Here is a 21,690-nt window from a genome sequence, read left to right as displayed (position 1 = left end):
ATCTAGATCAATCTCATTGGAAGCAGAAAAGAATCAATCAATTTTACTGTTGATTATATGTTTATATAGTACTGGTTCTAGCTGTTAGTAAACCATGCAGAATAGTGTTTTTGCACTAATGAGGTGATAGATAGATAGATAGATAGATAGATAGATAGATAGATAGATAGATAGATAGATAGATAGATAGATAGATAGATAGATAGATAGATAGATAGATAGATAGATAGATAGGTAGGTAGGTAGGTAGGTAGGTAGGTAGGTAGGTAGGTAGGTAGGTAGGTAGGTAGGTAGGTAGGTAGGTAGATAGATAGATAGATAGATAGATAGATAGATAGATAGATAGATAGATAGATAGATAGATAGATAGATAGATAGATAGATAGATAGATAGATAGATAGATAGATAGATAGATAGATAGATAGATAGATAGATAGATTTGCCAGCTGTTTTCTCATTTTCTCTTCTAGAATGAGAAACTAGAGGATTTCCATCCCTATTATGGGCACTACTTGAAGACGGTCATATACATCCTCTGTATAGGGACATAGATTAAGATGATTAAAGAAGATACATTTCAAGAAGAGAAAAGCATTGCAGGATGAATGCCATAGCCCCTTCCTATTTATCTTTCCCAATAGTTTGCCTAACATTAATATTAATTATTAACTATTAATTAATAATTAGTTAATAATTAAATGAGTTTGTTAGATGGAAAGCAGGATAAAAATATACCAGTAAGGAAAAACTTCAACACTCTGAATTGTGCCAAGATACAAACTCGATCCCGTAAAGATTTTTCTCCACTGATAACATTTCTTCAGTGCACCGAGTCCCAGCTATGGGTCCATGCTGACAGCTACAACTGCACACCTAAACTTTTTCATTATCTGTTGTGTGTCTTCCTGCCCTCGTTTGGTCCATTTGCTTGATGAGCTTCTCCAGTCTAATGATGCTGCAAAGCTGAAAGGAAGTCAGTGAAAGTGAAGCGTCCGATTTCAAGGTTAACAAAGCTTGACAGGCTTTCCTTCCCACCCCCCCTCCATTTAGGACTTCTTTAGCTTCCCGAGACACGCTGCCCCTTTTTGTTCTCTGAACAATAAGGCTTTGATTCCCCTCTTTCTTTAGTCGGCACCCACACATTAAAACTGGGGGGAGGTTAACATCTGTATCACATTCATTCATTCCATTGAATTGATAGTCCAAACAAGGGCACAGGATGGAAAGGACACTTGAAGGCTTGCCTCTCTGGACCAACCCCTTCCTCCTTGACATGACTCCCATTCTTCAACACATAGTGACTGAGTGTTCTCAGCCTCAGGATTCTTGTACTTGTTTGCTGTTGGGCACTGTGAATCAGAATATAGTAGGCCTATAAAAATAATCATATGGGTCCTACAGGCAAAACCCTTGTCTATCCTAGAATGCCAAAGCAGTATGGAAAACTGGAGGCCATGTAGATTAACCACCTGTTCAATACAGGATCTGTAAAAGAAGATGCAACTAGAGTAGCAGAAGTAAAACTCCCAGAAGCCTTGACCATTAGCTGTGCTGGTCAGGATTTCTGGGAGCCGCAGTCCATGAACATATGAGGACCCAAAGTTGGGAATCACTGAATTAGAGCATCCTTCAAACCTGGCTACACTCTGCTTAAATGCCTCCACCAAAGGAAAGCTCACCAAGGTAGGATGTTTCATCATTAAACAGCATTCTCCCCATGTTTAGATCAACCCTTTTACTTGCAGGTACCACCCATTGCTTTTCAGCTTGCCGTAGGTATTTGTAAACTTAGATTTAAACCCCACTCATTTCAGAGAGACTTTCTTTCTAGGCAAAAGCTACAATCCTATACTCACTGATACAGCTTCAAATATTAACTAATCTTGTTTTCCTTATTTTTTCTTTCCCCTTATCTTTTCATTTCTCCAGATGTGATATAAATCAGCTACTCCCTATTCAAAACAAACAAAAAACTAAATATAATTCATAATAGAATTATAATAGATAAATATTACCTACGGTAATTGATGGCATAGCCTCTGCTACACATAGCTACAGTTTCTCTCTCCCTTTTACATTTGCTTGAGCCATCTTTACAGGGTACTGCACATTAACTGGTCATTTTCTCTGGGAGTTTCTGAGAGCTGTAGTCCAAAAATATAACTTTCTCATGCTCTGCCTTGGCATACACCCATTATACTTGGTTGGGCTGACTTTTCTATAAGTGGCCAAAATCCTGTTGAATAAGTTGCACCTGTAGAAGAATAATGTTGTCATCAGCAGGGGAGAATTTCAGTAATTAAAGACTTCCACCTTCTGTCCCACAGCTTGTCCAAGTCATGAGTAAACAATTCCATTATTGGATCCTGTGTGGAGCTGTAGGATGGAAGAAATAAGTCTTTAATAACTGAAAATCCTTATCTGAAGATAATGTCATCCAGCAGTGGAAATGTTCAATAATTAAATAACATCCTCGTTCTGTCCTGTGACTCCCACAGCTTCCATGCAATAAAATTTATAGTTTGCAAGGCAGATAAACAATGGGACAGAAAGAGTAAATCTTTTCATACAGAAAATCTTCTCAGCTAGTTACCTCATTACCCTTCCACAGGTGTCATTTACAGAACAGAATCTTGGGCAATGCAGAGGAATATTCAACGGAAATCTGAACCCTACTAATTTCTACCTATTCATACTAATCTTGCCCCTGAAGCGAATGAGATCATCTTTATCTTACAGCCATTCTGGTATTTAAAGACCACTATTATATCTCCATATAGTTTTCTCTCATCCAGGCAGACCTATCTAACTTGTTCTTCATAGTGCTTCTTTTCCAGATCTCTCGCCATCTCGGCCATTTTCCTTTGGACACACTTTGTTGGTGCCCTTTATAACATCTAGACTTATGTGGCTCAAACAAATATGTCAACTCTTCACACTCTGTTACTGTGGAAAACATGTTGCCTACATCATACTTCCTCTCTTACTGCAAACCGATTCTGGATAGTAGAATCCTAGAGTAAATTTTCTTCTCTCTCTTCAATAGGAAAACCACAGGTTGGACCAATGCAGCAAACTTCATTTCACTTGTAGAAACATTAAGAGGTCGTGGTGGGCCAGTGACTAAAGTCTGGAGTTCTAAAGTTACACACACACACACACACACACACACACACACACACACACACAAATCCTGCAATTCTGTGCAGCTTACATTCTGTTTAAGAAACAATTGTTAGCCCTAATAAGCAACTGGTTCTGCTCAGCCTCAGCATTTTTATTGCAATAGGTTGATATTCTTTCTTATTTTACTCTTATTTGGGGTTAGTCCTCTCTAGGAGGCTGCAAGATTGTTTCCAATAATTAGTTTAACAAGAGCAGTTATAATAACAGTGCATGACTTTCACTCAACAAATGTCCTCCATCAAGGGATATGAAATAGAAAAAAACACCAATGGTGCAAGTGCAATCTGTTTCAAGCTTAAAGTTAAGCATCCAGAAGATAAAAGCTATGGTTATATGAACTGGGATGTAGTGCATGTATATGGAGCCATGGGATGGAACCAGGGCCGGACTGGGAACAAAAATCGGCCCTGGCATTTAGAGCACACAGGCCCACCGGCTGTGGGGACACAGGCCCACCTGTTGTGGGCTCCATTCACGATATTGTGGCGCGCTGAAAGGGCGTTGCTGGTATAGTGGTATTGGTACATGCTTACGAGTTCTCCCTATCCCAATCATTGCCCTGGTTGTATAAATAACAAGGAGCATCAGGAAATCTAAACCTATAAAATCATCACGTTTAACAAAAAGTGTAATTAAAATTTAATGTTTAAATTTGTCAATGCTAGTGCTCTCTAAACAACACCAACAGTACAATGTGAGATCTTATAGCTATTTTAATGTATTGAAACATTAGATCATTAAACATAACTGCAACAAAATGTTCAATGTGAACAAGCCATAAGTAGCAGATCCTCCTACATCAACACTTCCACCAGGAACAAAAGGCTTGGCTCAAGAACTTTCCACCTCGTTTATGATTTGAACATTTTAAATTTGAACCCTACTAATATTTTATTTATTTATTTATTTATTTAATTTATATCCCGCCTATCTGAATCACATACAGTAGGACCACTCTAGGCGGCTATGGAAAGACTTAGGAATGATACGTTATCAAGGAATAAGAAGACTTTGCAGGGCTTCACTACTCTCTGCAACTCTGTTGATGATGGCATCCACATCAAGACTCATGAGGATTTCTTTTTCTGTAGCCATTAACATGAATGAATCCAAATGGACCTGGGATACAGTATTCCTCAGTCGATTCTTGATGAACCTCAAGGTGGAGAAGCTTCTCTCACAAGCAACTTGAGTAAATGATAGAGTCAGTAGGAATTTGTAGGCTAGACCTATCACATTATAGGCATCTGTTAATAAATTGTAGCGCTGTAGAATTTGATAGCAACAAATGGCACAGTTCTTACATGTTGCACATGGCTTACAGTATTTAACAGCTCCATTTCATCAAATTGTTGACTTAGATCTTCCATGGGCGTTTCTCTTGACACCCTTACAGTGTATTCTTCTAGCGCTGATGTCTTCAATTTGTCCCAATGCAAAGCTAGACTATTTAATTCACACCGCAAATTTTCAGCTGTGGCATTCTCATTAAATTTGATCAAGACTTTACTTAAATCTTCCATTGCAGATATATGAAGCCCTTGTTCTCTTATGTTTGAAAAGTTCCTAGGGTCTAGGCATGCATAGTCGGCATACAGTGTTTCACTAGCAAGAAAACGTCGAGTTATGCTCTCTGTGATTACATCAAGGATCACATTGTGTACTTGTATCTTATATGCCATGATGGCATCAGATATTACTTCATCTTGAGAACATTCACCAGCCATGCTTTTCTTCTTTCTTAACCTTTTATGAGGCAAAGTGGCCTGTACTTCAAGTTCACAATCTTCAAGTTCTTGTAGTTTGTCATTTGCCCATCTTATAAAATCATCTGCACTGTTCTTGACCCCTTCAAAATCTCTGGCAAGCTTTTTGAGATTTTCCTGTGTCCCTGTGACCATGTGATGAGCTTGTAATACATCTAAGCCACTTGTTTGTAGATATTTTGACAACAGGGATGTCAGCTCAAAAATCCGAAGAAATATATGTGCTGTGAGAACGGTCTTATATTTAAGCAGTGATTCTACGTAAGTTTTTGCCTTTATTCGTATTTCTGGCTTAGATCTTGAGTTTTCTTCAATCTTTGCCAATGTTACAATAAGGTCAACATATAAAGCCGAATCAGGTTGGGAAAATGATCCAAATATTTTTCTAAGTGCTGCATCTTTGGACCACCAGTGTGTTTCCCCAATCACAGAGAGTCTTCGATGGTGTGGGTCCTGACTGACATTTAGCCATACATTCATTCGTTGATAAGACTCACGAATAAAAACTCCAACATCATTTATTAGATTAAATAACGATGCACTTGGAATTACAACCTTTGTGGTGTCAGCCAGTACTAAATTGAGTACATGTGCATAACACCAAACATGAATTTGGCCTGGAGATTCTCTGGACAACCATGTAGAGAAGCCTCTATACTGTCCTTGCATGTTAGCTGCTCCATTGGTAGAACTACCAGTGCAATTTTTTATGTCAATTTTACATGACTGCAGAACTTGCCTTAGTAAGGTAAGAAAGTATTCACCTGATGAAGACTCACAATCAACCACTGCCAGGAGCTTCTCATGAATACAGTCTGTCACATAACGAACAATTACTGAGCATTGGTCTCTTGAAGTAATATCCTGAGTTGTGTCAATTTGCACCGAGAACATCCCACAATATGCGCACATCATTATTACACTCAAAGCTAAGTTTCTGTTTCTCAGCCTTCACTTCTCATTTGTGAAATGTGAACAATGTTGACAGGATCTCAAAGCAAAAGCCAACCAAAGAGTGGGCATTTTTCTGTGTTTCCAGTGTTGCACTGTATTAAGGAATTGTTAGTAATCTCCATCTGTGTTAGTCCTTATAATACGTGAAAAGTGCACAGGCAGAGCTTAGAAGTAAAAGATTACCATGTTTATTTTAAAAATGCATTTGATGGAAATGTTGATCCTAAAACTAGATAGAATAACATGCGTGGTGGCTGGAAGGAGCATAGTCCGGCATCCAGGTAAGAGATAACAGCTTAAAGGTTAGAAAGGACTAAGTGTGAAAAGGGAGGAAGTGTTAAATCTTTATTATCTTGGTAGCAGTAGGAAGATGAGAGAGAATGATCAATGAAAACATACAGCCTGCTTTTATTTCCAAAAGTCCCTACCTATTAGGCATTGGGGTGAGATGGGGACAAGAGATGTGTAGAGAGGTGATGTTCCAAATTATGCAAATTTTCATGTACAGAACTGCTATTGCCCTTTGCAAAAGGAGTGAGGAATAATTCCCATTTACTTCAGAGGGCCTTACTTCTGTTAACAGATTTGAGCTGAGATACTTCCATTTTATTGTGAAAGGAGGGAATATTCACAAAGCATAGTGAAATATGGAGTATTACATTTTGTTTCTAAGGAGGAAGGCTGTGTTTAACAGTTTAATAGAGGGAAAGGCAAGGAGACCGTGTCAAACCATCATTATTGCCAGTTTGCTCTTGGCTGAGACTGAAGTAAATGGCTGAGGCAGAAGTTCTCAGTTTACCAAAACTGTCAGAACTTACTTCCAAGTAAATCTGAAGTGGGGCAGGAGGATTGTCACTTAAATTAGTGGGAGAGGGTTAAACACGATGCGTGCTGTTAGACTCGCCGAAATCAGTGAACTGTAGGACTAATACTGAACACAATAGTCCCTAAAGGTCATCTTGTTCATTGCGGAGGAATTCATTTTTCCAGCTTTACATTAGCCTACTCTGTGCTTTGCAACTCTGTGATCATTGGCTGTGAATGAACCAGATGTATGAGGCAAGATCACGTCCCTAGTTTGAGTCTTGATTCTAATGGACTACTTTTTTTACTTTTCTTTTTTCTTTTTCTTTCTTTTTTCTTTTTGGTAATGCACAGAAAATATATAAATATGTAGATAGATCCAATATAGGCAGATATTCTATCTTTTCTAGTCCACGACTCCTTAAAAAGAAAGACCCTGAGGACCTCTTGATTCTAAAATAGTATGAAACAAACAAAAGCCCAGAAACTCTTTTCTCTAAATCAGAACAAAATCTCAGTAAAGGCTCGCCTATCCTGGCCTCAATTATACAGTACTTCATTGGAAGCATGTTCTTGGGAAGTTAGACGGGATTCGCAGCTGACTTACTCTAACCGCTAGACTTCCGCTGCGCTCCTGAGCAGCCCTGCGTTCCCCTCTTAAAACACGCGTCACCTTTAAGGGTTGAGAAAAACTAGCCAGGCGATTTAGCTGGATCATTGGTGCCGGCGCTCCAAGGTTATTGCAAACGACCTTTTTCTCTCCCCCCCCCGTGCGCGCTCTGCGTTGTTGTTGTTCATCCGGCCCCGAGTTGCTCCTCCAGCCTCTTCATCAGGCACAATTTTTTTTTTTAAACAGAGAGGGGGGAGGGTGGCTCGGAGAGCGAAGGAGAGGCTCTTAAACGCGTTTCAGGGGAAGGAACGACGAGCCACGAAAAGGGTCCCGGATGGGCACCTCGCTCTTCTTAAACCGCCCCCGGAGTGAAATTGGCTAGGTCGGAAACGGGCAGGCACAACAGCGCCAGCCCTGCTGGCTGAGGCTGCAGCCGCGGCAGGAGGACGAGGCCTCAATCCTGCACCTCTCGCTCTCTCGCATTCTCTCACCCTCCCTCTCGGGAATCCGAGATCAGAGTTTTTTTATATAAAAAAAGGCAGCTTCGCTCCGATCTTCTGGAAATAGCTCTGGGTTCGTTTCTGTCTTATAATTTCTGCTCTTTTTTGAGAGCGAGCGAGCGAGAAAGATAATTGAGTCGTTTTAAATGAGAAAACCATTCTCAATTGCTTGGCTAGAAAGGGACAGACGATCCGGATGCAGCGCCTCTGCGCTGAGGCAGGAACGGCCTTCTGACCATCGGCCCTTCTGGCATTTGCCAGAATTCCCAGATGGCCAGTCCGGCCCTGGATGGAACGGACTACCTATCCAATGAAATTGAGGAAATTGTTGGTTACATGGACAGTGTGATCCGTCGTCACCGGCTGAAAAAGAGGGCAGAGAACCTCAGTCTGGGTTTTTAGATCACGGAACGAATGAAAAGATGACTGTGTTGTTGCTCTGACGTATTGAGGCTTTGGCCAAACTAAAAGGAGATGGAGCGCTATGGGCAAGCTACAAATGTGAATCCTTTTCATGGTTCTAGGCCCAGATTATACCTTAATTGCTTCAGGCGAAGGGATTCTGTTTCTGGCCAGTAAAAGAAAGGGGTGCAATGTACTTTTTCTCCTGTCTAGCACTTACAGACACAGAAATCCGGGCCACCTATTGAGCTCTGCGGAGTGCTCAGCAAGTGGACCAACTATGGTATATCCGTGGGTGGCAGGACCACTGGGTGGTCTTGAAGAACAACACTCTAAGTTGCTACAAGTCTGAAGATGAGACAGAATATGGCTGCAGGGGCTCAATCTGCCTGAGTATAAGGCTGACATTACAATAGCAATAATGATGACGCCTGTTTATCAGTCACCCCTACATTTCCCATTGTGGGAGGTAAAGTGTAAGCAAAGCCCTGAGAAAATTTTGAGATATTCTTTCAGGTGACTATTCATGCTGTTTGATAATGTTTGTTTTAATTCTTATTTTATATTCGTAAACTGCCCAGAGTAGATTCGTTGAATCTAAATGGGCAGGGTAAAAGCTGAAAAATAAAATAAAATGACTCTGTCAGGAAGGAGACTCACCAGGCTACAGGAAAATTAGGGGTGTCAGTGGAACAAAAATTAATTGAATCTTGGCAGAGGGGCACACTTTTTCATTTCACTTTTTCTCTGGTATATTTACTTTTTCCAGATGTTGGTTGTTCCTTTGGCCTTTAGTTTACTTTTTCTTTTTTGACCTTAATTATGAAAGAACATAGTTTTTTTAAACTAGGCATGTCTTTTAAGAAAAGTACATGAATGGATACATGAGTGATCCTCAGAAAGCTACAGAGTAAGGAATTACTGTTCACTACTGGTGTGGAACAGCACCGCAATAGGCCTTTTGTATCTCATTTTGGCATTTGTAGGGTTAAAAAGTAAGCCAGCAGTTTAAATGTAAGGAAAGAAAAATTGAAATCAATAAGGTGAACTAAGCTGCTGGCAGCAAAGGAGAAGATTAAGGGTTGTGTTGTGGGAATTGGTGATTCCCTTATAATTAGTAGAGTATAAGGTTTTTTAAAAAAATGCACAGCTATAGCACAGGGGAAACATGAAGGAGAGAATAGCAAAAAATGCCAGCTTCCACCTAGCCCCTTTTGTTTTAGTAGACCTTTGTACAGGTACTTAAAAGAAAAATGACTCTACAAGTGGTTTAAGAGGAAAAGAAAAACATTTACTTACAGTTGATCTTCAGTTTCAATTAGAAAACTTGGCAGGAAGAGCTGAGGCTGAGGTTATTGCTCTCTCTCTCTCTCTCTCTCTCTCTCACACACACACACACACACACACACTGTGCAGCCACTTTAACAGCCGTTTTGTAGAGCTATAGAGTTTTGTTTTGTTTTTTAAAAAAAGACACATCAGCATCTAGACAGTCTTTATGCATTCTGGAACATTCTTCTTTCTATTTGTTCTCTCACTCAGTTCAGTCTGCTAAATTTTACTGAAATATTTTACACCCTTAAGACTGTGTATGTTTGTGTGTAAGAGAGAAAGAGAGGTTATGGAAGGATGGATGATTGCAGCATAGGCTTTGAATTGCAATATGGGCTTTGAATGGTTAGTGGTTTAGCTCACACATCCAGGGCGTTGTGTAACACACATACACACCCTGATCATAGCTGTTTTGCACTCTCCCCCACCAGTTTGCAGGACTGGTGAGTGTGTGTGTTTGTTTTTGTTAATGGAAATCTAAAAACCCACTGAAAATATTATGGATCCGAGTATCAAGTAGATTAGGTTGTCTCTTGAAGGACACAGGGTGGATCAGTCACAATTTGTAAGCCTTTTATTTAAGTACAGAAAGGGGAGGGAATCTTCTGCATGGATTAGGCGAATTCTCTGGGGAGCTTTTACATCTCTCTAACCAGAATATTTTCTTGCATCTGTTATACACACAGAGCTGAGTTTCCTAGGCTAGATTTTTAGCCCATGGACTGCCTTCAATGGACTCTGATTTCCTTTTCCTTCTTTGACCTATTCCTTTTATTTCACCCTACTGTACTTGCCTTGTTGAGGCTTGGATATCATTACTGTATTATATATTTTCCTACTAATTTCACCATCAGAATATTCCTGAACTACTTTTTCTCCACATTCCCCCAAGTCTTCAGAAACCTGTTCTCTAGAATGGATAGCTCTAACAGTATTGTGTGGGACGTGGTGGCGCTGCGGGCTAAACCGCAGAAGCCTGTGCTGCAGGGTCAGAAGACCAAGCACGATGGAGTGAGCTCCCGTCGCTTGTCCCAGCTCCCGCCAACCTAGCGGTTCGAAAGCATGCAAATGCAAGTAGATAAATAGGGACCACTTCGGTGGGAAGGTAACAGCGTTCCGTGTCTAAGTCGCACTGGCCATGTGGCCACGGAAGATTGTCTTCGGACAAACGCTGGCTCTATGGCTTGGAAACGGGGATGAGCACCGCCCCCTAGAGTCAAACACGACTGGACAAAAATTGTCAAGGGGAACCTTTACCTTTACCTTTTTACTGTTACACAACTGGGGGCACAATAAGCTAAACAGCTGGCAAATCTAGGGACAATATTAGTACATTGTGAAGGGCTAACCGTGGCTTATATTCCAGCTCATATCATTGTCTGATTTTTATATGCTACATCACAATTTTCATTTAATAATTGCATTGTTTTTAAATCTATGGCACTTTTTATTTCTTGTGTACTGTGCCTTCATTTCATGGATCTTATACGCTGTTTATCTGCTATTAAGGATGCACATATTTTTTTTCTGGATAAGTGTACAGCCTTTTCTGGGTGTGTCCATTAATGTCTGGATTCTCTAATGCAGATTGAGTCTGGCCAACTGGACAGTGAAAAGAGGGCGGTTGTTATGCCCCATCAAATAACTTCTGACATATGGTAACCCTATTAATTAATGGCCTATTCAGGATTCTGCAAACTTAAGGATGGGGCTTCTTTACTGAGTCAATACAGCTCATGGTCTGTTTTCCTGCTAGCTTCAAGTGTGACTGACATTTCTGGTGGGGCTGCTCTAGGAAGAGCAGATTGGGGGACAGGGGAAGGTCAACTTGAGTGCATTCCTTGCACATCTTAATTTGGGGCAGGTACTGTCATTTGTATGACATCCAGGGACATAAATGTCAGCCACACAAGAGAGCATGTATATCCCACAGCATCTTCTAGTGCTATCTAAGGGACACAGAACAGAAGCTCCCTCTGGACTATTTACTCCTTGTATCGGGCTTATTTTTTCATTTGTCCGTGTCTGGCTGTGCTGCCATTGGTTCCAGATTCACAGACCTCCTTGGATGCAGACATTTTCCAAGATCAGGGCAGGTGCGGAGAGTGGCCAAGCTGAGAGTGAATGGGGAGGGATCACCGTTCCACGCAAGAGCAGTATTCTCCTCAGCAGGTGTTTTGCACCAGCGCCAGGGCCTTGCCAAACTGATTACGTGACACGCTGGATCCCTTTGATAGCTAATAGCAGCTCTATGTCTGGAGTACAATGGCTTTATCACAAGGTACTTTGGCAACAACTCCCTTTTGCTTGCTGGCTCCAGTCTCCATATCAATGTAAACAGTTCAGTCTCCCCAGGTTGGATGTCAGCCTTCATTTTCCTTTTCAAGATAGAGAATATGCATTTCTTCTTGAGTGTATTGTCCTTGGACCCAGTTAAGCATTTTCTCCTGGCGGGAACAATAGTCTGTTTGGTCTCCTGCACAATCAGTTCTCCTCTTCCAACCTTTGGGATGGGAGAAATCCATGGACCGGATAAAGCCTGCTGGCCATATGTTTCCTATCTCTGATTTAAAACAATAAATGACACCAGCTTGCATACAAGTATGTCAGCTGAGCATTCTTTGTGTACTGGGAGACGTTTTTCTGGACCCTCATCCCTTTTAGCTCAGGGCTGTCAGGTTCTGTAAACATCCTGAGATTAATACATTTTTGTTATTTCTGAATAAATACCGATTTATATGCTGTTAAAGTCACATGGTTGCTGCTTCCCAAGGTTTTATCCTGATGCTGCTCTGGTATCCGCTAAGCCGACAGATCCACATGGCATGGCAACACTGGGACGCTGTGACTTGGAACAGATGTAGAAACAAACAGGGAAGAACATCGCTAACAGGGAGGGAGGTTTTCCCCAGCTCTCCTTTTTGTCTTCCTGATGATGATGAAGCTTTTCTCCTCCAAAAGGCTGAGGACCCCAGAGAGTTGTGCCAAGCCGGGTGTATTGCAGTAATGGTGGTCTGTCACAATCATAATATTGTAGACAGAGAATCTCCACCACCTTGGCATCCTCACACAGGATTTCTTCAGGTGTGACGTGGGCCTGAGTAGGAGCAGCTGCTATGGACATTGAGCCTGTTGACTGGACATATGTTGAAGTGGGTCTGGATTCCTCTGGGTGGACCGGAGATGCCAAGATGGGATCACCTTCCTGTTATTTGGTGGGTACCCAAGAGTCAACTTCAGTAGGGATCTCACTGGTCACAGGGTGCCTTTCCCTCGTCTCCAACATCTACAGTAGTGGTGCTCCCACTCTCCTCAGTATGATATTGCTGCTGCTAAGCTTGTCGCACCCTCTCATTCTCCTCAGGCAGCACTGTTAGCTTGTCCCACTCCATCTAGGGTTTTGATGTCACACCATCTCCCAGCTGGCATGAGAGATTATCTCTACTTCATCTGATGCCTCTGCCTGACAGACCTTCCTCCCATTGATCATCCTCTTCCTTCTCTCCCACTTCCTTTTAATCCTCTCCCTCTCTCCATCCACCCATATCTCTCCTTCTGGTTTTATTGATTGATTGATTGGTTGGTTGGTTGAAAATATTTGTACTCCATCTTTCTCCTTCAAAGAATCCAAGACAATCTACATTATTAAAAAGACAATATTTAAGAGCTAAAAACAGTAAGTATACAAATATTTGGAAAAACATTATTTTTTTAAGGGTAAATAAATGCAATACTAAAAAGACATTTAAGATTGACTGATGCCCTCAGGTAATTCTGCCATGTCCTTGGCATGGCCCCAGTCCACTGCAGCAGTGCAGGTGGGAAAGTCCTTGGAAGGTGGCAACAAGATTGGGCCCATCTCTGGGTTGGACCAGCCTTGGGACCAGGGCCCTCTCTGGTCCCACAGAGTGCTAGATCTCTCTTGTGAGACAATCACTGGATTCCTGTATTGAGCAAGGGGTTTGACTCAGTGGACTTGTAGGCCCGTAACAACTCAATTATTTTATGATTTACGATTCTATGAATGGCAATGGTGTATCAGACTTTGCAAACGTTCCTTTTTAATATTATTATAGCTCCAGGGATTTCCCACCTAGGTAGGATATACTGGTAGCTGTAGTCCAGAAAGGAAACTTTTTTGAAGTCTAAGATATATGCATTTGCCTATGTAGAGAAGAATGAAGAATAACCCGGTCAGAGACTACAGATGAGGACAGCATGAAAGAACTTGCTACAAGGGTGAAGAGGGATATAGGGAAAATTAAAAGTAATCTACTGAAAAGATATAAAATAAAGGATACGGGCAAGGATGTGAAAATCCATGTCTCAGTGTCATTAGTCGTCGTTTGGTCGTTTAGTTGTGTCTGACTCTTCATGACCTCATGGACCAGAGCACGCAGGCCCCCCTGTCTTCCACTGCCTCCTGTAGTTGTGTCAAATTCATGTTGGTTGCTTCGCAGACACTGTCCAGCCATCTCATCCTCTGTCGTCCCCTTCTCCTCTTGCCGTCACACTTTCCTAACATCAAGGTCTTTTCCAAGGAGTCTTCTCCATGGCCTACTGGAGCCTCAGTTTCAGGATCTGTCCTTCCAGTGAGCACTCAGGGTTGATTATTTTTAGAATGGATAGGTTTGTTCTTGCAGTCCAGGGGACTCTCAAGAGCCTCCCCCAGCACCACAATTCAAAGGCATCAATTTTCAGTGTCATTACATTTCTACAAACATAATGCTGCATTCTCATCTGATCCTTGAGTTGTATATGCATATTTCCCCCCAAATTTAACATGTTTCTGTGAAAAATCTCCTTCATGATGATGCAGAAGATGCAAGCAGCTCTGTCCCAGGATGATGGTAAAAGCGGGGGGAGGGCAGGGAGAAGACCATTCTCACCTAGCCAGTCAAGAGGAATGCAAGCATTCAGCCAGTCTCTCTCTCTCTCTCTCTCAATCTCTCTCTCTCTCTCTCTTAATTGTATTCGTTTTTAATCATTTGTATTATTTTGTGTGTATTTTGTTGTTCCCAAACAGACAGCAATCTGTGCAAGCTGTCCAAGTGTGTGTGTTTTGGTGAGAAGGTCTGCTTTGCATTGTAGTCAGGCCAATTTTGTTTCTCAAAGAATTATCACTAAATGTGGATGGAACTAAAACAAAGAGTGTTACCTGAATCCTGATGGACACATTAGAACTTTGTAGGGAGATGGCGTTTTCAGTACCACACAGCTCTTTGAATTCAAAGTAGCTTCTTTTTGATACCCAGTGTGGTGTAGTGGATGGAGTGATGGACTAAGACTCTGGAGACCAGGGTTCAAATCCCTGCTCAGCCATGGAAACTCACTTGGGGGGGGGATGGAACTGGTAAAACCACTCTTTAAATTTCTCACTTACCTTGAAAGCCCTACAAGTCATTCCAACTTGGTGGCACATAACAACAGCAGCTTCTTTTCCTCTGTGACATGCTGGCTGGATTCCCACTGATGGTCAAGCTAACACTAGTGGTTATGTCCCCACATGTAGAGATTGCTTACGGATTTTGGCAGCATGTCCAAATTCTGTGTCCTCAGTTGTGCTGACAGTGGTAAGGAAACTCTCTTGGTATCGCTAAGCGTGGCAATAGGTATGATTCCCCCACCCCCACCCCCATCAGCATAGCCTACAATACATGGACAATATCTGCCTCCAAAAAGGAGGGTGGCAAATTTATTTATTTATTTTTCCAGCTTTTACCCCGCCCGTCTAGATTCAACGAATCTACTCTGGGCAGCTTACAGTCCGAGTATAAAACAAAAATTAAAACAACAATATCAACAACATAGATATAGGCAAAGTCCAAGATGGTAAGACATAGAAATTGAAAGCCCTACTGGGCAAGTGGGGCTTAACTAGTTTTCATTTTGCTCATGTCTTCTTGTGGAAACACCATGGCAACTCTTGTCTGTCATCATGTGCCAGGTTCAGAGCAGCTTTGGTTGACATTTGCTCCATCACATCCATCTGATACAACTTTCTATTTACACAGTTGCAGCAGACAATCTCCTCCACCTTTAATCCTGGCTGATCAGTACAGCGTGAGTCCCCCACTAGCCTTAGATAATCTCAAGGCCCAGGCTTACTCAGGTTTATTCAGTATCTTGACTGTGGACATATTGCAATAAAACCTCCCTCTAGCTATAAGAGCGTGAACCCTTTGCCTCTTCAGTTAGAAATCAATTGCATGGAAATCACTGAGCCATATCTTGGGGGGGGGGGGAGCACAGAGCTGAAAGAAATTTGTTTCCTTCTTACTGTTTCTCTGTGGTTGATATCCTGTGGCCATTTCAGGGATGCCTTTGACTAGCACACAATGCAGCAAAGTCATGGGCATCCCAAAATCCAAAAAAAGGACTGTAATCATTAGCATTTTGACACTATTGATGATGTCATTTTTATAGCACATATGAAGCTGCTCATCAGGATTTCAGCCTCTGTTTTGCACTTTGGTTAGTGACCAGCCTCCAAAACCCTGATTTTTTTTTCATTTCCATTGTAACACAATCAGTATACAGTTACTTCGCAATTACATATTGCTGCAAGTAAATTTGTTAGCACAGGCATTTGGTGATGTGGGCTGAGTCACTGGTGGGCATAATTAATAGGATTGGGACCATAAAATGCAAAATCCATGTAACTAGATTTGTAATGCATGTAAATATGCAACTACACTGCTTTGCTAATGTAACATTCTCTGTAGATGGATGCACATGATATTATTTCTGCTATAATGCTTATATTGATGGGATAGTCCTATCCATACTTGCAAAGAAGTCAATTATCTTGAACGTAAGGGAACATACTATAGTTGGGGCAACACTGGATTTGAGTTACTGGGAATCAGTGCTCTTTGCATGCTCAGTGGACAGCGTCATGAATATCACAACTTCTGGACTTTGATATGCTATGAGTCCTCAGACTTCTACTGCCCAAGGCCTACTACAACAGAGAGGTAGCCATACAGGTGATATCAGGGTGCAATTCCCATCATTCCCGCTATCATGAAGAATGGTGGGACTCATATTCCCACAACATATAGAAAACATTTCCTATCACTGTTCTACTTTGGGGGGAAAAACACAACCCAATATTTTACGTTAATATTTAGTTGAGGAAGAAATAAAGTACCCTTTTAAGGAATTGTGATGACTGTGTACCAAACTTAGTGTTTGCTGAACAAACATTAAGTCTACAGCCATTGCCAATTTAGGGAAATTTAAGTCTACAGCTGTTGCCAATCTAGGGAAATTTAAACCTAGATTAGAAATGTTGAAGGACTGGCATAGAAACACTATCTGACCAAAATCAAATAAATAGAAAGTGGAAACAGTATACTGAAGATGTATACTGAAGAGATAAAAGGATGAAAGACTCATTTGAAGAGGTATCTTATGATTAAGAACCCACAGTTTTAGAAAATGAAATGAAAGCTGTTCTCAAATCACTGGGAAGAAATAAATAACTAGGAGTAGATGAGAAACCAATGGAATTCAAGCCACAGAGATGGAATCTGTCAAAATCCTAACAAGAATATACCAACAAATATGGAAAACAAAACAATAGCCTATGGACTGAAAATATTCCATATACATTTGAATTATCAAGAAAAGAGCTGCCAATGAGTACAAGTATTATAGGACCATTTCTTTAATTTCACATGCAAGCAAAGTGTTGCATAAGGTATTGCAAGAAAGGTGCCTGTCTTATATGGAGCAAAAAATGACTGATGTTCAACCTGGATTCTGAAAAGAAAGATATTTAAAATATCTGCTGGCTACTGGAATATACCAAATAAGATCAGTCTGTCCTTTGTGGACTAAGTAAATCTTTTGACTGTGTAGCTTATGAGAAACTACAGGTTGTTCTGAAAGAAATGGGTGTGCCTCAGCACTTGATTGTTTTGTGAACAATAAGCTACCATTAAGATAGCATATAGAGAGATAGAATGGTTTCCTACAGGCAAAGCTGTCAGAAAAATGGTGCATTTTATCTCCTTACCTGTTCAGTCTGTATGCAGAACATAGCATATGGAAAGCTGCACTAGACTGAATGAAGGAGAAGTGAAAACTGGTAGCAGAAACATCAGTAATCTTAGATATAAAGATGACACCATCTTACGGGCAGAAAACGGCAATGACTTAAAAAAAACTTTTAGTGAAAGTGGAAGAAGAAAGTGACAAAGCCAGGTTGCAGTTCAAGATTAGAAAGACAAATATCAGAAGAACTATACATCTTTAATGTTGACAATGAAGAAATTGAAATAGAGACTTTGTATATTTTGGTTCAGTCATCAATCCAAAGGGAGAGTGCAGCCAGGATCTCAGAAGGAGCCTGAGACGAGGAAGGGCAGCCATGAAGGAATTTGAACAGATCATGAAGTGTAACGATGTGTTACTGGAGAGCAAGAGCAAGAAATATATAATATTTCAAACCACTATGTATGGGTGCGGATACCTGGAACTGCCAGAAAGAAAAATAAGTGGACCCTAGATCAAATCAAGCCTGAACTCTCTCTGGAGACAAAAATGTTGAAACTGAGATTGTCCTACTTTGGGCAAATCATGAGAAGACAAGATTGTCTGGGAAAGACAATCCTGGGAAAGGCTGAAGGCAACAAGATCAGAGAAAGACCAAATACCAGGGATGAGGATCTGAATCATGGGACTCGCTGTCAAGGAACTTAAGTTGCTCCAGTGGCTTGATTCAGATTTGACTCGGGTTGTTTTTCAATGACACAGACGCAACTCACAACTCACTCACTCACCCCTACATTTTTCTAGGGAAAAGGGGTTGATCTAAATAGGGACTTGGACATGGGTCTTGGGACTCAAGACCTGGTACCAAAGACTAGAACTTGAACTTGGGACTTAGGCCTAAAGACCTGCCAATATCCCTGCCAAATATGAGATGGATTGATTCCTTAAAGGAAGTCACTGGCTTGAGTTTACAAGAGCTGAGCAGAGCTGTTGAGGACAGAATATACTGGAGATCTCTCATTTATAGCATCACTGTAAATCAGAGGCAACTTGACAGCATGTAACAACAACAGCTGCCGCTCGCCCCTGTTTTATCCTCTTTCTCCTCTTTATGCAGGGAACGTTTATGATATCTTTCCTTTTCTCGTTCTAACTTTTATGCTGCACAGTTTACTAACACAGAAAAGCTGCAGATCAAAAGCCTGATAGTTGACACCCGCCAGAATCAAAAGATGAGGTTACTGGATTCGGCCCAAAAAAGTAAAACTGATGAAAAGCCTTCAAGAAGAGAAAATACGGATGGTAATGAAAGTTGGCTGCAAATTTTTTTGGTTTCTTTAAAAAAAGGGAGGGGGGGATGGAGATGAAAAAAAGCAAAGAAGCGGAAAAGAGTTGATGAAAAGCAAGAGCTACAAACTTGTGAAGAAGAAGGATCGGATGCTGTTAGCTGGAGGGTCAGGATTTATGAAGAGCAATGCTGTAATATAATTAGAACTTAAGAGAGGAAACCACCGTCTGTAGGAGCTACCCTGAGAACTGCGTGCAGAGCTGGAAAACCCAGCCAAAGGAAAACATCAGGCTAGGGAAGGCAGTCCAGAAGACAAAAGATCTGTGGTGTAGTGGCAAATTTTAAATTTGTAACAGTCCTCCTCATCCAAGAAAAGTCCGCAAAGGCAGGCAGCTGTACTGATCTGTTATTAACATGTACATTCTAGCTGTTTTTTCTCTCGATCAGTAACAGATCTTTGTAAAGCTGATGAATATTAATGGGACATTCAAAGAATCCTGGCCACAACTACACTCCCTTTAAAAACCGCAGCAGGGCTCCCATTCTGGCTGGCCAGTGCGGTGGGGCTTCCCAGATGGCACTGGGGGTGGGATTCACCATGTGGCAAAACTGGAGCTGCCAGAGTTGCCCAAAGCAAGAACAGCACCACTAGTTGACCAGTCACATGGAGGCTTTCTGGCCACCTCTGTTTTTGGGACGTGGTGGCGCTGCGGGCTAAACCGCAGACGCCTGTGCTGCAGGGTCAGAAGACCAAGCAGTCGTAAGATCGAATCCACGCAACAGAGTGAGCTCCCGTCGCTTGTCCCAGCTCCTGCCAACCTAGCGGTTTGAAAGCATGCAAATGCGAGTAGATAAATAGGGACCACCTCGGTGGGAAGGTAACAGCGTTCCGTGTCTAAGTCGCACTGGCCATGTGACCACGGAAGATTGTCTTTGGACAAAATGCTGGCTCTATGGCTTGGAAACGGGGATGAGCACCGCCCCCTAGAGTCGAGCACGACTGGACAAAAATTGTCAAGGGGAACCTTTACCTTTACCTTACCTGTTTTTGCTGGAGCAGGGGCCATCTCCACCAGATGTTTTAGCAAGTGGCAAGTGAACAAGGCTGTCCTTATCCTGGTGCTTTCAGTAGTGGTGAGAAGCCTCCCAGCACTGCTCAGCTTGTGAACTGGGGGCTAACCCAAATCCAGCTTTAATGCAAGGATTCCCATTAAAGCAGGACACATGAAACTATTAAAAATTGAGGAGATAAGACATTCTTTTCTAGGGTAGATTCTTTGGGGGGTTGCAGACCTTGGAAGTCCACCAATTCCCAATTTAAACATTGCTGCTCCTATGTGCTTCCTGGAGCAGGAGAGGCTACAAGCTACAAATCATGTTTGGTGGTGGGAGGAAAATCTGTGGATCCTGGACAAATAAATACCGTATTTTTCCGTGTATACGACGCCCCCAATGTATAAAATGACCCCCTAATTTTGACCCTTCCTGGAGGCGGAGGAGCAGTTAATGGGCAACTGCTCCTCCACCTCCATCTGCTGCTGTCTACGTTGCCTGCTCGGTTAATTTCTCCAGTGTGACTGCCGGGGCTCACCTCCAGCTGCCTTGTCCCCTGCCCTAAGGAGATTGTGTGAGGAGGTGATCCAGCAGTGGCAGCAGGAAGAGGCGCCTGAGCACGCGTGATTGCTTGTTTGCCTCTGCCTCTGCCTTCCGCTGCCTCCACCACCAGAGGGCACAATTTGGTGATGTGAGCTGAGCCCCATCAGTCCCACTGGAGGTGGTGATCAAGCGGGCGGGGGAGGCAGCAGTAAGAAGCGCCCAAGCATGTGTGAATGCTCCTTTGCCTCTGCCTCCTGCTGCTGCTGCTGCCTCGGCCACCAGAGGGGACAAGCCATGAGTTCTGGAAGAGGCAATTGGGCAGCGGCAGCAGCAAGAGGCACCTGAGCACGCGGGCGACTGCTTCCTTCCATGTATAAAATGACGGTCAATTTTTCCTCTAATTATTTTAGGGAAAAGTGTCATTTTCTACACAGAAAAAAATACGGTAATATGTTTGGGGTATTTAAGGTATGCATGGCAGCCACAACTCTCATTTGGACACCTCTAGTTTTGACTACATCAAACTGTACACTGCCTGTGATGAATTGATGGGGCCTATCTGAAACAAACCAACTGAAATCTTTGTTATTCTTCAAACTTATTATATATACTGATTTTTCCCCCTTTCTTTTTCTCTCTATTCCTAGTTACTGAGAACCGAGCTACACCTGACTACCACACAGTTGTTAAAGATGAGAAGCCTCTCCAAAACAGAAGAACGACAGCCCTAGTTCTGGGTCACAGATGTGGCTGAATACAGAAATTCACAGAGAGATTTTAATGGCTAAGGGTTGCCTGTCAGAATGGCCACATCTGTCAGTTTTGCTTTCTCCTTCACTCAGTTTAAAACATAAAATAAAATCCGAAGTTCTTACCATAAAATGCATGAAGAAATTTGTGAATTTTGAAAAGTTCATTTTACAAAAATAAAAAATGGCCAAATATCATTCAAAACTATTTCTCCTCTGGTTCCGTAACCTGGGTCCTGCTAGATGTTGTAAACAAGAGTTCCCATCAAAGCCCAGAATCAAGGCTAATGGTTGGGGATCATATTTTTGTTTTCATCAGTATCAGAGGCCACCTGGCCTAGACCATCAAGCAAGACACGTAGTCTTGCTTAGTGAGTCATTGGGCATGGCTCAGTTTCCTTCCCCTCTTAAATACACAGCAAGCAATGACATAAAATATTACATTAATTTGCCATATTAAAAGCCTTGGGTAATAGGGCAGAGAAGCTTAAATGCCATCTG

At 41.9% G+C, this 21,690-nt stretch overlaps 1 long non-coding RNA gene across 1 annotated transcript; it reads left to right on the top strand.

Moving 5' to 3' along the window:
* Positions 1–1,156: 1,156 nt before the first annotated feature.
* On the top strand, positions 1,157–21,391 carry LOC144584562 (uncharacterized). The gene is made up of 2 exons (XR_013538899.1): positions 1,157–1,684; positions 21,088–21,391. It is a non-coding gene; the product is annotated as an uncharacterized LOC144584562 (long non-coding RNA).
* Positions 21,392–21,690: the final 299 nt, after the last annotated feature.

Source organism: Pogona vitticeps, chromosome 1, assembly GCF_051106095.1.
Source record: "Pogona vitticeps strain Pit_001003342236 chromosome 1, PviZW2.1, whole genome shotgun sequence".
Classification (NCBI taxonomy): Eukaryota; Metazoa; Chordata; class Lepidosauria; order Squamata; family Agamidae; genus Pogona; species Pogona vitticeps.
Note: the sequence above shows the minus strand (reverse complement) of the source record. Positions and strands in the feature narration are given on the sequence as shown.